Source organism: Ruditapes philippinarum, unplaced genomic scaffold, assembly GCF_026571515.1.
Source record: "Ruditapes philippinarum isolate M1 unplaced genomic scaffold, ASM2657151v2 ctg5395_1_1_1_1, whole genome shotgun sequence".
In the NCBI taxonomy this organism is placed as follows: Eukaryota; Metazoa; Mollusca; class Bivalvia; order Venerida; family Veneridae; genus Ruditapes; species Ruditapes philippinarum.
Genome location: NW_026858476.1, coordinates 9752 through 26232, shown reverse-complemented (window position 1 = coordinate 26232; position 16481 = coordinate 9752). Strand labels below are relative to the sequence as shown.

At 32.1% G+C, this 16481-nt stretch overlaps 1 long non-coding RNA gene across 1 annotated transcript; it reads left to right on the top strand.

Annotated features, from left to right (window-relative positions):
* The first annotated feature begins 2625 nt into the window (after nt 1–2625).
* LOC132753282 (uncharacterized) lies at nt 2626–4710 on the top strand. Its single transcript, XR_009628936.1, has 3 exons — nt 2626–2910; nt 3423–3586; nt 4126–4710. It is a non-coding gene; the product is annotated as an uncharacterized LOC132753282 (long non-coding RNA).
* The last annotated feature ends 11771 nt before the right edge of the window (nt 4711–16481 follow it).

Sequence of the window (16481 nt, the reverse complement as noted above, 5' to 3'; positions counted from 1 at the left end):
CATAACAGAATGCATATTTACTGATCATGATTCAAATCACTGTTATAAATGTGGTGTTTGTACACATCTAAAATATGTATGTTTGTGTAAAGCTGATATTAAAAAAGTACTTAATAAATGTTTGATATTTTTATGCCCCCGCCATGTAATGGCCGGGGCATATAGTGTTACCCTGTTCCGTCCTTCCGTCATTCCGTCCTTCCGTCATTCCGTCATTCTGTCATTCCGTCATCATCAGTTTCCGTTCATTATCTTAGTAACGGTTGCACATATTCAACTCAAATTTGGCATATGGATATGTCATGAGAAAATACAGGTCAAGTTCGAATTTGGTCATGGTTCGATGATTTTTGGCAGAGTTATGCCCCTTTTACATTGAAAATAATATGAAATTTTCAGTTTCCGTTCATTATCTCCCCAACGGTACAACACATTCAAATCAAATTTGACATATGGATATGTCATGAGAAAATACAGGTCAAGTTCGAATTTGGTCATGGTTCGATGATTTTTGGCAGAGTTATGCCCCTTTTACTTAAAATAATATGAAATTTTCAGTTTCCGTTCATTATCTCCCCAACGGTACAACACATTCAAATCAAATTTGACATATGGATATATCATGAGAAAATACAGGTCAAATTCGAATTTGGTCATGGTTTGATGATTTTTGGCAAAGTTATGCCCCTTTTACTTTGAAAATAATATGAAATTTTCAGTTTCCGTTCATTATCTCCCCAACGTTACAACACATTCAACTCATATTTGACATATGGATATGTCATGAAAAATACAGGTCAAGTTCGAATTTGGTCATGGTTTGATGATGTTTGGAACAGTTATGCCCCTTTCACTTTGAAAATAATTTGAAATTTTCAGTTTCCGTTCATTATCTCCCCAACGGTACAATACATTCAACTCAAATTTCACATATAGATATGTTATGAAAAAATACAGGTCAAGTTTGAATTTGGTCATGGTTCGATGATTTTTGGCAGTTATGCTCCTTTTACTTTGAAAATAATATGAAATTTTCAGTTTCTGTTTATTATCTCCCCAACAGTACAACACATTCAACTAAAATTTCACATATGGATATGTTTTTGGAATGCCCAGGCCAAGTTCGAATTTGGTCATGGTTCAATGATTTTTGGCAGAGTAATGCCCCTTTCACTTTAAAAATAATATGAAATTTACAGTTTCTGTTCATTATCTACCCAACAGTGTTACATTTTCAACTCAAATTTGACATATGGATATGTCAAAGGAATGGGCAGGTCAAGTTGGAATTTGGTCATGGTTCGATGATTTTTTGGCAGAGTTATGTCCCTTTCACTTTGAAAATAATATAGATACATCTGAGGAATAAGCAGTTTAAGTTTGAATTTGGTCATGGTTCAATGATTTTGGACAAACTTATCTTTCTTGAATATTGGAAAAAATTTGAACTTTCAGTTTCAGCACTCATACTTTTGTGGAAATGTATGTAGCCATTATTTTGGCTACAAATATGAAATATGCTATTTTCAAAAGGTTAAGACTGAATAATTTCAGTGCCTTGAACATTGTATGAAAATGGTTTGTGTAAACGTTGAAAAGTTTTAAGGGCTTTGAACTTAAAATGAAAACAATAATTTGTGCAAACAAATTTGGAACTAAATATTATAACATCTGAAATTTTGGCTGCATGCGGGGGCATCCGTGGCATGATGACACATTTCTAGTTACACTTTGAACTGTGTCTGTGACACAACTCTGACACTACAAGAGATAAACCTTCCTGTGTCCAAAACCTATTCTGGGAGCATCACCCGGTTCAACCTTCTCTTGTTTCACTATATGCTATGTAGAAATTTTGTGAATGCAACTCTTCTTAAACCGGATGGCAGATTTTGATTAAACTTCCAGGGATGAACAACCTTAATGTGTAGATGCTAGTAAAGGGAGGAATGCTTGCTGAGACCAAATTTAACAGAATTATGGCCCTTTGTTGATTTTTTTCACTATATACTATGTAGAAATTTTGTGAATGCAACTCTTCTTAAACCGGATGGCAGATTTTGCTTAAACTTCCAGGGATGAACAACCTTAATGTGTAGATGGTATTAAAGGAAGGAATTTTTGCTGCGACCAAATTTAAGAGAATTATGGCCCTTTGTTGATTTTTTCACTATATACTATGTAGAAATTTTGTGAACGCAACTCCTCTTAAACCAAATGGCAGATTTTACTTAAACTTCCAGGGATGAACAACCTTAAAGTGTAGATGGTAGTAAAGGAAGGAATTTTTTTCTGCGACCAAATTTAACAGAATTATGGCCCTTTGTTGATTTTTAGTTTTCAACTTCAGGCACATGTAGTCCAAAAAATATTTGACCTAGAGTCATAAGATTGACAGAACAGTGGCATGTTGGGGCATTCGTGTCCTATGGACAAATTTCTAGTTATATGATTATTCTGTTGCTCAAGAAATATTTTGATAAAATTCTAGATAGCAATACATAATTGTCATTTGTTGCAAGAAAATTAATGCATGCAAGATGTTTTGATGCATAATGTGGAATACTTCATAGGTTTATGGTAAGCATTTTATATGTAAAATAAATGTGAAATGCTTAGTAATGTTTCATGAAACTTGTTGAAGGCTGACTTCTTTGCCATTTTTTAATGCATGCTTATTTGTCTTGATATTTTATTTCAGGGAATAATATATTTTAGTGTCTGCATCAATCTTATAGTTATTGAGCATGAATGGATTCTGTTTTCAGATGATGGAATACACCAATGCCTAGTACAATCATGGCCCATTAGAAACCAGAACAAACCATGGCTGCAAAGGAAATAAGATGCACATAGTCTGAAAGATCTGGCTGGTGTTCTGAATAAGATGACATAATATCTCAACTGCAGGTATGTTCTCATCAGGTACAATAAAAGAAATTTATATTGACAGGGTTCCCCCTGGAGCAATTTTAGTTTGCACCACCAGATTGGCCAATCAAAAAAGTTGAAGCCAATGGCTCCAATGTTGGAACCATTAATTCTGCAAAGGAGATATGTCTATCTTTGTTAAGATATGCTAGCAGTTTGGAGTGAAATTTTTAAAAGGATTTATTTTCCTAACTGGAAAGGAGTATATGTCCTGATTAATACAAAGCTCATATGTCTATTGATTATAGAATGTTCAATGTTTACAGCACCTTTATATGTTAACGCAAATGGACCTACAACCATTATGTATAAATTAATTGGCACCTTTATTGCACTTATCAATTGAAGGATAGAGCTGTGTAAAATCTTTTCAAAGATAATTATTTACATACATATATATCTAGCATATGAATATGTTAATGTTAAAGGATTTTTCCTTACTAAAATCATTTAAATGAAAATATCTTTCCATTATTTGTATTCATTTTTAGAAGTACAGCTGGCATGGAGGGGTTTCACCAGCACATCTTGATGTATTGTACCAAAAGATTTGCTTACACACCACCTGTTTATAGGATGCACAATCTTCTAGCAGCCATAGATTATAATATACATGCAAATAGACCATACATCACCAACAAGGGGGATCTGTTAGGTATGCTACTTACAAAACCCCAACATGTAATGTTTCACAATTTTACAGAATGAAAGAAAACAGTGTCCAGTTTGTGTTAATAAAGTGAATTGTTTGGAACTATAATAATGTTCAACATAGATGTACTCTGTACTGAGTCTAATATGGATGTAGCATGTTTCTTTGTTTATTTCAATAGAAAGATTTCAGTTCTTCAAACATATAAAGAGGCAAAACCTAAATAAAATGTTGTGCTTTATCTTCTTTGGGCATATAGATTCTCAACATTTTTTTTTTCATTTTTGCATATGAATATAAATGCTGCATATCTTAGTATTAAATGTTCCTGCCTCTATGAATTATAAGATATTTTTATTGAAAGTGTGATCACTATGCATTTATATTGCCTATATAATATTAATTTCAATCAAAAGAGATTTTGCAGTCTCTGACCTGACCTGACTAATAAATTTTGAGGACATAATTACATGTAATGCATTTTGAGAATTGTATACACTTATGATTTTTGTTATAACAGGCTTGTTAATTTCTCATTTCAGACTTCAGCGAGTCTGGATGAATTAAAGAAGAAGAAAAAGTATCATTATACCATTTTTCATGATGCTATAACTCTGAGAATTAGTGACATGGAGGGGATATATAAAATAGAAAGTTAGAGGAAGATGACCCCCACAGACTTTCAAAATATTTGGCCCAAGTTAGCCCGAAGCCTACCCGAGCCATTCATGAGGAACATAAATCAAGATATGATTGACTTTTTATGGAAAAGAATGATAACTAGTGTGTTACACTGATTGCCCAACTATTCAAACATATTTAAGCTGACATTGAACACCTGGTATTCATGATAGTTTTATGAAATATCTTTTTAGATATGGCACTGTATCTATCTTGTTTCGAAAAAAATTCTCTTGATTCATTTGTCATGACTCAAGGTCTGTTTTTAATATTTTGTCAGAAAAATGACTACTTTTTATACAAGTGCAAAATATTATCCAATCTATTAAACTATAAGTGCTGCTATGAGCTTTAATGTAGTAACGAAGTTAAAAGTATTATTCAATTATATCTTTTGATATACATGTACTATGTCATTCACTTTAGCTCAGCTTTTCTTTTTTCTTTTTATATGCCCGAAAAAATTTCGGGCAAATTATGTTATACCCCCTGGCGTCTGTCCGTCTGTCCGTCCGTCCGTCTGTCCGTCCGTCCGTTAGCAATTTGGTTTCCGGAGCATAACTTAAGTTCCATTCGGCCAATAACATTCAAACTTCATAGGATGATTGCCCATATTGGGTAGAAGACCCCTATTGATTTTGGGATCACAAGGTCAAAGGTCAAGGTCACTATCACCTTAAAACTGAAAACAGTTTCCGGAGCATAACTTAAGTTTCATTTGGCCCACAACATTCAAACTTCATAGGATGATTGTCCATATTAGGTAGAAGACCCCTATTGATTTTGGGGTCACAAGGTCAAAGGTCAAGGTCACTATCACCTTAAAACTAAAAACAGTTTCCGGAGCATAACTTAAGTTCCATTTGGCCCACAGTGTTCAAACTTCATAGGATGATTGTCCATAGTGGTTAGAAGACCTCTATTGATTAGGAGTCAAAAGGTCAAAGGTCAAGGTCACTTTTACCTTTAAACTGAAAACAGTTTCTGGAGCATAACTTCAGTTCCATGTGGCCCACAGTGTTCAAACTTCATAGGATGAATGTCCATATTGGGTCGGAGACCCCTATTGATTTTGGGGTCACAAGGTCAAAGGTCAAGGTCTCTATTACCTTAATACTGAAAACAGTTTCCGGAGGATAACTTAAGTTCCATTTGGCCCACAAGATTCAAACTTCATAGGATGATTGTCCATATTGGGTAGGAGACCCCTATAGATTTTGTGGTGGCACGGTCAAAGGTCAAGGTCACTATTACTTTAAAACTGAAAACAGTTTCTGGAGCATAACTAAAAACTGAAAACAGTTTCTGGAGCATAACTTAAGGTCTATTTGGCCCACAATATTCAAACCTCATAGGATGATTGTCCATATTGGGTAGAATACCCCTATGGATTTTTGGGTCACAAGGTTAAAGGTCAAGGTCACTATTACTTTATAGCTAAAAACTGAAAACAGTTTCTGGAGCATAACTTAAGTTTCATTTGGCCCACAACATTCAAACTTCATAGGATGATTGTCCATATTGGGTAGAATACCCCTATTGATTTTTGGGTCACAGGGTCAAAGGTCAAGCTCACTATTACTTTAAAACTGAAAACAGTTTCTGGAGCATAACTTAATCTATTTGGCCCACAATATTCAAACTTTATAGGAGGATTGCTATTGGAAGGAGTTGATACTTTATTTAATTTATGGAATGTCTTACAAATGCTTCATCCTTTATATAAAAAAAAACACTTTCGGGCATATAATGCTCCGCCTAGCGGTGCTCTTGTTTTTTTTTGAAAAAAGAAATAGAGGTTGCTGCCGTTGCCTTCTGCAAACTTGAACCTTGTTCATAACTTTTAAAGTTCTTGGTGTATTGTCTAACCTTGGCCTTCATTCATAATTGACCTTGACCTTCAAGGTTAAATGTCTAAATTTTGGCTTTGCTTGTTATTTGCTATTAGTGGCTTTAACTTTATTGCCCTTTGTTAATTTTCATATTTCATTTTTGTCTTGGCCATTTCTCCTAAACTATATTGTTCACAAGGCAACACATCCGACTCGCGGAGATCTAGTTGTTATTAGTCCATGAATTGTTTGTAGTCCAATCTAGTTTATTAGACCAATGACATAGGGGCATTTTATATAAAATCCTTGTTCAATCAAACAAGGCAAGCCTTAAAATTATCTTTGTATTTACTCCCTCATCCCATTCCAGTTTAGATAGGTTAGGTGGGCTGATAAAATATTTATTTTTGTGCCCCCACTTTAGTGGCGGGCATTTAGATTTACCCTTGTCCGTCCGTCCGTATTTCACCTAGAGTCATGAAACTTTACTGTAATGTTGATCAGCAAGTGTAGTTGTTCACCTTGGTATTTTCATCTGGATATTTTTAGTATTTTCAGAGTTACTGCCCTTGATTGAATTTTTGCAATTTTCAACTTGTGTCGCATGTTACTCAAGAAGTATTTGACCTAGAGCAATGAAACTTTACAGGAATGTTGAACATTATGTGTAGTTGTGCACCTGGGTATTTTCGTCTGGATTTAGTATTTTGAGAGTTATGGCCCTTGACTTAGTAAAATTTTGCAATTTTCAACTTGTGTCGCATGTAACTCAAAAAGTATTTGACTTAGAGTCATGAAACTTTACAGGAATGTTGATCAGCATGTGTAGTTGCGCATCTGGGTATTTTCGTCTGGAATTATTTCGGATTTTTAGAGTTATTGCCCTTGACTTTGTTAAATTTTGCAGTTTTCAACTTGTGTCACATGTAACTCAAAAAGGATTTGACATAGAGTCATTAAACCTTACGGGACGGTTGCTCAGCATATTTAGTTTTGCACCTGGGGTTTGGCTTGTGGATTTATCCAGTATTTGTAGAGTTATTTCCCTTGACTTAGTAAAAAACGTTTCATTATGTTGTTATTTGTTCCTTGAGTGCTTGAGTGAGAATCAACCAACTTTACAGGAATAATGATCAACATCACTAAATTACAGGAATAATGATTTACATCACTTTGAAGCTATGAACCTGGGACTTTTATGTGGATTTTTTTCAGTTTTGTTAGAGTTATTGCCCTTGACTTACAGTAGTATAAATTTACAATTTTTAACTTGTTCATGCATAGCTAAAAAAATATTTATGTTTTCTTTCATTTCATTCAGCCAAACATAAATAATTTATCATTTAACTCCATAATTAATATCCTACAGGGATAAAATATAAATAAGAAAGACAATATAGGAGTGGCTACTACAGGTTCACTTTAATTTATCGAATAATTTACAATTTTCAACTTGTTCATGCATAGCTCAAAAAGTATTTCACTTGTAGGCCTGAATGTTTAAAAGAATGTTGGTCAGCATGTGTACTTATGCACCTTGGGGTTTACTTGTGAATTTATTCAGTATTTGTAAAGTTCTTGCCCTTTACTTAGTAAAAGATTTTTAGTTTTCAAAAAATATTTGACCTAGAGTCATAAGATTGACAGAACAGTGGCGCGTAGGGGGGACCCGTGTCCTATGGACACATTCCTAGTTATTCAAAATGTTTGTCTTGTTTTATTTTTCATTAAAATTATATGTAGTTCAAACAAATTGTGAATGCATGAAAGCATCTGTTTTACTTGAAAATTTAGAACCATATTTTCAGTTTCAATCAACAAATATCCCAACATTTGTATATTTACAATTAAAAAATCACGAGACAGTTAAAAAGATGTCATTCTCATTGACACTCTGATTTCATTTTAGTAAACAAATCCTGGGCAATAAGATATTTTAGGTAGCTGTGCTATTTGTAGGTAGGTCGCGGGAGTGGGGAACAAACAATATTTTACATTCAGGGGTAAGCCTAAGTTTTTAGGCTTGGTAGGAACATTGCCCTTCCCCAGATAATGGCACCAACTGATTTTGAGGTAATTAGATTTAAAGCTCAAGATGGCATAAAGTTTAACTTCCTTTAAATATGTGTAACATTGTAAGGTATAGTTTATGTAACTCAGAAGGAAAAATTCTGATTGCCATTAGTTTTAAGATTGGTCCATTTGATTATAAGTTCAAGGTCTCAGTGACATGTAAACTCATTGTCCCAAGGTTTTGAACATTTCCAGGGACATTGCTTAGATTAGTAATTAAGCATTAGTTTGGAGTTAATAAGGTCTAAGGTCACAATGGCTTAAGCATAATATCCTTCATCACCAGAAACCCATAAGGGGTTAGCTCAAGTTCATACAATTTGGTTGGAATTAAGATATTATTTATTTCCTTCTACAATATTGGCCATCTTCACACTTTCTCTTCCTGTTAAGACAGCATGGATTGAATAAAAAATAAAACTATAACTGTAAAGAAGTCACTGGTGTACAATTTTAAGAGTAAGAAAAAGAAGATATGCTGTTCATTTGAAAATATTTTATTGTTGTTTTACTGCCAATGTTCAAATACATGTTTCAATTTATCTGTGTTTTTGTTATTTTAACAACATTCCAAAATGTGTCCTGAAACGTGCTAAGAGAAGTGGAGTGTAAATTAACATTGAAAGGTATTTGTAAAACATTGTTACAATCTGTGATCTTATTTGAATTTTAAAAAAGTACATTTGACATCAGAAAATAGAGAAATAAAGAATTCCTGCAGAAAGCCCAAAATGACAAAATTGAAACTGTTGCAGGCTCTATTTGGTGAGCCTGTTGGAAAGTGCAAGTTACCTTCCATGCCCCCCTAGCACCAGCTTTAGCAGAATTCAACATTTGAACATAAAGTGGTGAAATTTATGGTTTTATGGCATACTGGTGTACATAATCCAGAGATTAGGATTTAATTCTTAGCAATCTTATTTTCAGTGGAATGCAACTGTTCATTGTTAACAGAATAATATTTACACAGGTTGCACTGTGTTTGTATTGGAATGAAATTCTCATTAGTACATTATTTTCCATAATGTGCACTTTTACAAAAGGCTAACATAAAAATCAGGTCTTGAGTGATCATTTTCAAAATTATAGGCATCAGAACTTTAACTTGGTCCTTTTTCCATTCTTGTTTGCTTATAAATTGAAGTATAATTATACATTATCATATATCAAACGGTTGAGTCTGTAGATGTTAAATATGTATTGGCTTTTGCATGCAGTTGACTGGTTATTTAATCTGGTAACACCCTATACAGGTTATTACACCAGATTGCCAAATTATATTTCTTTTCATTATAATTTCCTAACACAGACACTTGGGTTTGGAGCTCAAAACGCCTTTAAAATAAAAAAAAAAACAAAAAAAACTTAATATAAGCCGTTTTGAAAAAAATTCATATTTCAACATCTATAATATAATACAGATTGAGCACCAAAGCCCAAGTGTCTGTGTTTCATAATATTTACATGACGCACACTACTGTATGCCATATTACTACGATGGAAGCTTGGCAATAGGTACGTATTATTTCTGGTACGAACGGCTAATGTACCGATTTCAAATAACCACAGCAACCGTACGACATAGACATGACCAACGCTCCGAGACCTGTAGATCTAGTGAGAGTCTCAGACTTTGGTCTTTTTCCGATTGTTTCGTAACGCGTTACGAGGATATAAGCTACATTCCTTAGCTAATAAATAGCTTTTCATATCGTTTATTAATTACAAAACATAAAATAAAATTGCATCCGTCATTTATATTATATCTCCTAATATCGGGGTCGCACGTTTGTTGACGTTTCTAATTATAGCGTTTCCGAACTTGTTTCTAATTATAGCATTTCCGAACTTTTCCGTATGCAAATGAGTTAATTCCGAATGAAACCGATCGGGCCCGAGAGCTTTTACAAATGGCGGGGATTTCAAAAACTGGCGATATTATATCCAGTTGCATCCGAGTGATTCGGCGAAATAAGATTAAAATTGTATAGCAATTCATCATTAATGAGGATATACTTATGATTTAGGTGATAATTTCTGAAAACTAAGTTGTAGGGTAAAATATCATCGTTGAACGGTATTATAACTTTAACAATGTACTTAAATTCTTAAATTTTAAGAATTACCATATTTATGATAAGATATAAAACAATCTAAATCATTATTTGTTTGAAACAAAATAAAGTTGACTTGTAAAACAAATAATTAAAAAAATCTTATACTTTAAGTCACGTTTGTAAAAAAATATTATAGTTACATTGAAGTTCTACTTTGAGATTTGAAATACTGATCAGAAAACAATTCAATAGATTTTTGTCAGTGTTTCTCACATATGGTGAAAAGATTTATAGTTAAGCCGGGGGTTGTCTGTGTATCACTTGAATGGAATATATTTCGATTAAAGAAAATTAATGAATTATTTCAAGTTATCAAGTTATTTATTTCGATGGTATTGATAACAATGTCAACAATAAAATTCGACATTAAAGACACTAAAGACACTGTTGTGGAATCCCAACAAAGAATCTCACTTGCGGAAAGTAAGAAAAATAAATCAAAATTCCATTTAAACTTTACTCTGGTTGTAATCACAAGATATAAGTCTTTTCTACCAGTATAATGCCGCACAGTTAGACCAGACTCTCTGATTGTTATCTTGATATCCCCAAATTAGTAATGAACAGTTCCAAAACATCGTAGATGGAAATGTCAATTTAAAAAAATCAGCCTTTCTAGGTTACATAAGAGTGTACATCAATGAAATACCTATACAATGTATTCATATGTTTTTACCATGTTTAAATATATACTGCTAACGAAGGTGTTAATTTCAAATATGCCATTTTATGTGTTCTTTGGGGATTTGCTTGTTTATGGTGTTAGTCTTTTATCTTCAAGTCGATTGACAGTAAAAGGCAACTCTTGAAAAGAAGAAAGGAATAAATTGCCGCTATAGACACATTCATGATGTTTATAAGTAACAGTGACATATAATCATTTCTGCAGCTATATTGTCCTATTGTTTAATGCTAAGTTTATTGTTATAATAACGAATAAAAATATCATAGATTCTTGGAATGTTATTCTCAATAGCTTTTTCAGTATATATATATTCGTTATTATCTTCTTTTAACATTAAAGATAAATGTCAGGTGAAGTGTATATGTTATATAAGAATACAGAAGTATATAAAATGCTTACAGTAAAATGTATATTTCTTTCTTTCATGTTAAAGTTAAACGTAAGATTTACTTTCGGATTTATTTCACCGCTTTAACATTAGGAAAAGAACAGTGTTTAAATTCCATTGTCTGAAATGCCCATTATGCATAAATAATTTTATCATTTTATTCTAGTTTACTTTTGGTATCCTGCTACAGTTACTAAATAGTTATTTATTTGCGATATACCTCATCATTGCTTTTGCTTTGTTATAGTATGGAAACGAAAATACCACTTTGCTTATATCTTTATCATAAATTATTTCACATTTAGTGCTAGTTTTCTACATATAAGATTCTAACATGTACTTAAGGTGCGATGTTGACAGCTTCTAACTGATTTTTCATTGTATTGCACGTTTCTCCTAGGTGACTGCATATTGTATCATTTTAATTTGTTAAATGCAGCCAAATAGCAATAAAATGATGATCTTGTTTCGAATGGTGTAATTCAATGACAAGTGATGTGTGTTATGTAAACATATACACATGCAGTAATTAAAACACACGGCCAAACAATTTTTTTTTCGCTTTGATGTTCAAATTTGACAAAGTCGTTCAAGTCGCCTAATTGCAAAGTCCATGAACTGAATACCTAATTCGATGGACCTATAGAATTATCGGTCTACCTTTTTTTTTCTTCAATTGTTAAAATTATTTTGTTTTTTGTTTTTTGCAAAAATGTAGGGCCGGCGGGTCTAAGAAAAATCAACGAACAATGGTCTCAATTAGCTCGGTCTCAGAAGAGAACGTTAACGTTTAGAACATCTCGTTATTGTCAGTTCAATTCCATAGCACTAGTATAATATGCCATTAATACGTGCGAGAATGTAACTTACCTTAAGGGTATTATAAATGGAAAACCACAGCCATTTCATGTTAATCGAGCAATTAACTATCATCTTAAGGAAACATGAATGTCATAAGGTATTTTTTAACACTACCAACATGTATATACTGTCTATGTCGTTGTTTTAAAGTCAAACAATAAGATCTATTTGTTTAAAAACTTGGCAGCTTAATTGTGTACACAAAGACGGGACTGTCTCATAGAACATAACATATGGTTTTTGTTCAAAATACACATATGTCATTTGTTTGGAATGATCATTTTCATCATTATGTTTATTTAGTCCGCAAATGTTAATGATATGTTTGATTGTCTCCTCAGATAGAGATTACTTTGTAATAAATGAATGTCTTGTACTATATAAAAATGACATATTCTTGTTCTTAGTTAAACAACTCTACATAATACAGTAAGCCTCTCATCTGGGGTCTCTTGTATTGTGTATTGTAAAATGATTTTTATGAAGTGGTCAAGTGCAAGCTACCGTTCTCGTTCACTAGCACCGGCTAAAGTTATTTTAAACATGAAACCAAATAACCGTGAACATTTAATTTCGAAACATCCCAAGATGATTGTGTTCATACTGCGGTCATAATTGAACTTTCATTGTAGCACGTTTGTGCTATTCCACGATCTCCAAATATAAGCCAGTGTGTGTCCTTACCACCAGTAAAATAATTGGCAAAACTAAATGAAATCCAAGTTAAAAATGGGATCAAAGGTTACTTTAGAGATTCTTATTTACTCTTTTTTGTAGACTTTATGTCACAGAAAAACGCATCTCTTGGCATATAATGTTATTGTTATTAATGTGATGTGACACTGACATAGAGAAGAGAAAACGGATTAAAAATTGAGGCCCAGTACAACAAATTATCCTGTTTATTACATTACAAGCTAGAGCTAATGTAAATGTTTATTAGATCCTCAATTTTAATTGATATATAGTTAGACGGACAAAATAAATATATGTTTATCTATAAACACTAAAGTAAGATAAAAAGCTCATACATGTATGGCAATTGCACTTATATGTACCACTCTACTTTATTGGAAATAAGTACAGAATGAGAGACTTAACTCTATATACAAAAAAAAGACTAAATTATATCATGTAATGCATGATTTAGAGTGTTATTATTGACAATAGAAAGAAACCAAATAAACCATTGAAGATAGATTGTTGCATCCATTTCTTGTAATGTCAGCAATACGCCAGATGCATGTCGTAATATAATATAAATGATATTGAAAGTATTGATTCAGATCGGTTCTGAAATAATGTACAACAGAATTCAGGAAATTTGCATGATCTAAATATTTACAGTATCTTGTCATCATATATCAACATATTATATCATTGTTCAAAGCAAACGAGCAGTCTCTTTGTGCAATTTTGTTTCATACAAATAGTATTTTAGATATGATGATTACGATATGCTTTACTTCCCTATTCTTGAAGGTTGGTAAAATTGAATTTAATATGTTTTTGTTGCATTTTCTAGTTAGCCTAAAGTCATTGCTTCTCAATACTTTTATCTCTTGTCATTTATTTTATATATTGGGCGGCGGCTTTTTATTTTAGCTTTGTTTGAGTGATCAAACATTATACTATGTGATTTAGTTGATACAGAATTTATTAGCTGAAATAAAAGCACTCTTTGATCCGTTTCTGGAACTAAACCAACCAGTACTTAGCAATGACTGTAAAGTGTCTTGTTACGTGGTACCTGGGTTTGGCCGCTGAAATACAGTCATCAGATACTTTAAGGAATGAAAAGATAATACAATCATTTTCAATCATCATAAATCCTTTTATATTGCATATCCCTTTTCATAAGATAATTTAGTTTTCAGACATTATTGAAATGAATGAAGTTTATATTATTATCACGAATGTATAAATTTGATTACTGTTACGTGTTCAGTTTGTACAAAGAATAAAGAAATCTAGTGAATAGCACGTATACTTGGATATAATATGATAGTTACCCTATGTTGTGTAAACCACATAGATCAGTAAAGGTCATAATGTACGTAACATACTGTGCAAGAGGTCTGATTATTTTGTTTAAAAATATCAATTCGTTTTATTACCCTTAAATCACAGCGAAAATATTGTATTACTCGGAAAAGGCGCGCCTACTTATACAGCATGTGGATCATTTCAAAGATAATAGGTATTAACAGCCACCGGAAAATCTTTGCACCACCGGGATAGTGGCAAACTTCACTACCATTTATACTTGCCCTAAACACTCAAAAATCATTTCATCCGATAGATTTAAGGTTAATTATTAATAATTGACTTCATTTAAAGCTTTTTTTAATTTTTTTCTTATCAAAAAATGTATTTTAAAAAATTTGTCCGGGCGGAATTTCATGTATTCCAACCGGAATTATGCTGTCCGGGCGGAATTATTTAAATTCCAATTGGAATTTATTCCAACATTATTATTTATTCCAACGGGAATTTCAATTTTTATGAAATTGTCGAAATACATATACACATGCTTAATATGTATTTGTATGCATTTTCTTGTTGAAATAACGTCTATTTAAGCATTTTTCGGAAAATCCGATCGGATTTTTTTCCATTAAATTTAACTGGAAAAAAATCCGATTGGAATAAAACCCAACTGGACATTATTCCAATTGGAGTTTTTTCCAATACTTTTTATTGGAAATAAATCCTATTGGAATTAATTCCAATTTAAAAGAAATGGAAATTAATCCAATTGGAAGGTAATATATATCAATATTTAAGGTAATTTTATGTAATTCACGGACAAAATAAAGACAAAATATGGGCCGAAACGTGTTAGAGCCGATTTTTGCACGGGCCGATTTGATGTTATACTAAACTGCTGACGAATGATGATATATATGATAATTTATATAAGAAACTGCTAACTAGTTTAAATAAAGAAGCGTTATCGTAAACTGCTGACAAGTTAGATAAAGAAGGAAAAACATTGAAGATGTCAATTAGGTGTCAACTAGCTATAAGTGTTATTCTAGGCGAGGTCGAAAGATGCTTGATAAGACGTATTTTCAAGATGACACTATTACAAATAATAAATATTGATATATAAATAATAATTGATATATTTCTCAATGTCTATTGTTAAATTATTTTATTTCAGTGTGGAAATGAAATGTCTTCTATGTGATATATATTGGATAAAATTTAGAAAATGTAGTCATAATATGGTGATCTTACATAAAAAACAATATCATAATATATATATATATTTTATGATATTCTTTTTTATGTAAGATCACCATATTATATATATATATATATATATGCATCATAGTTAAAATATATACATATATGGTAATGTATAGTATAACAATTTATCATGATCTTTTTCGTATTTTGTGCAAATCTGAATAAAATAGAATAAACAATAAGAGGATTTTATCTTTTTCATCAATTGTGATGAGCCGGAAAATTAATTATTTAATGGAATAATTGCAAATTCTTTTAAACTATTTTGTTTATGTGTGTTCGCTATCCTTAATAAACTCTGACTGGAAAATAAATTACGCGTAAAACTTCCTTGTTTTCTGTTCGCATCTACAAAATATACAATATCGAGATTGACTTGCCCCGAGGTCATAAAAATTTAAACAATTTTCGCAATTTGTCTATTATAATCGCAGATGCAGTCAGGTGGCAGCGGACAAAATACATAAACATAACAGTCCAAAATATTTTATTAAATAATGGAGTGAAATGCTGACCAGTTTGAGTGAGTGTGTGAGTGAGTGAGTTGGTGAGTGAGTGAGTGAGTGAGTGAGTTGGTGAGTGAGTGAGTGGGTGAGTGAGTGAGTGAGTGATTGAGTGAGTGAGTGATTGAGTGAGTGAGTGAGCATACTGTCTGCAAAGTTAATATATTGTATTTAGTCATGTCGATCATTGATTAATAAAGTAAAGAAAAAATATATTTGGGGCATAATGAACATATAATAAATCTTTTTTTTAATATGTTGAAAAATATCTGTATAATTAAATATAAGTATGTGTATCACCTTACCTGTAATTGGTAAGTATATTTTACTCTTTTCGTGTCGAATTTAGCTTTTAAAATTGTCAAAACATTTTCAATCTATTTCATTTTAGTTCTAAAATGTGCACATGAATAACCCTTTGAGAATGTTGTAGGACAATAATATTAAACTCGATGAGCAGACACAGTAAGAAATTCATTCATTCATTCATTCATTCATTCGAT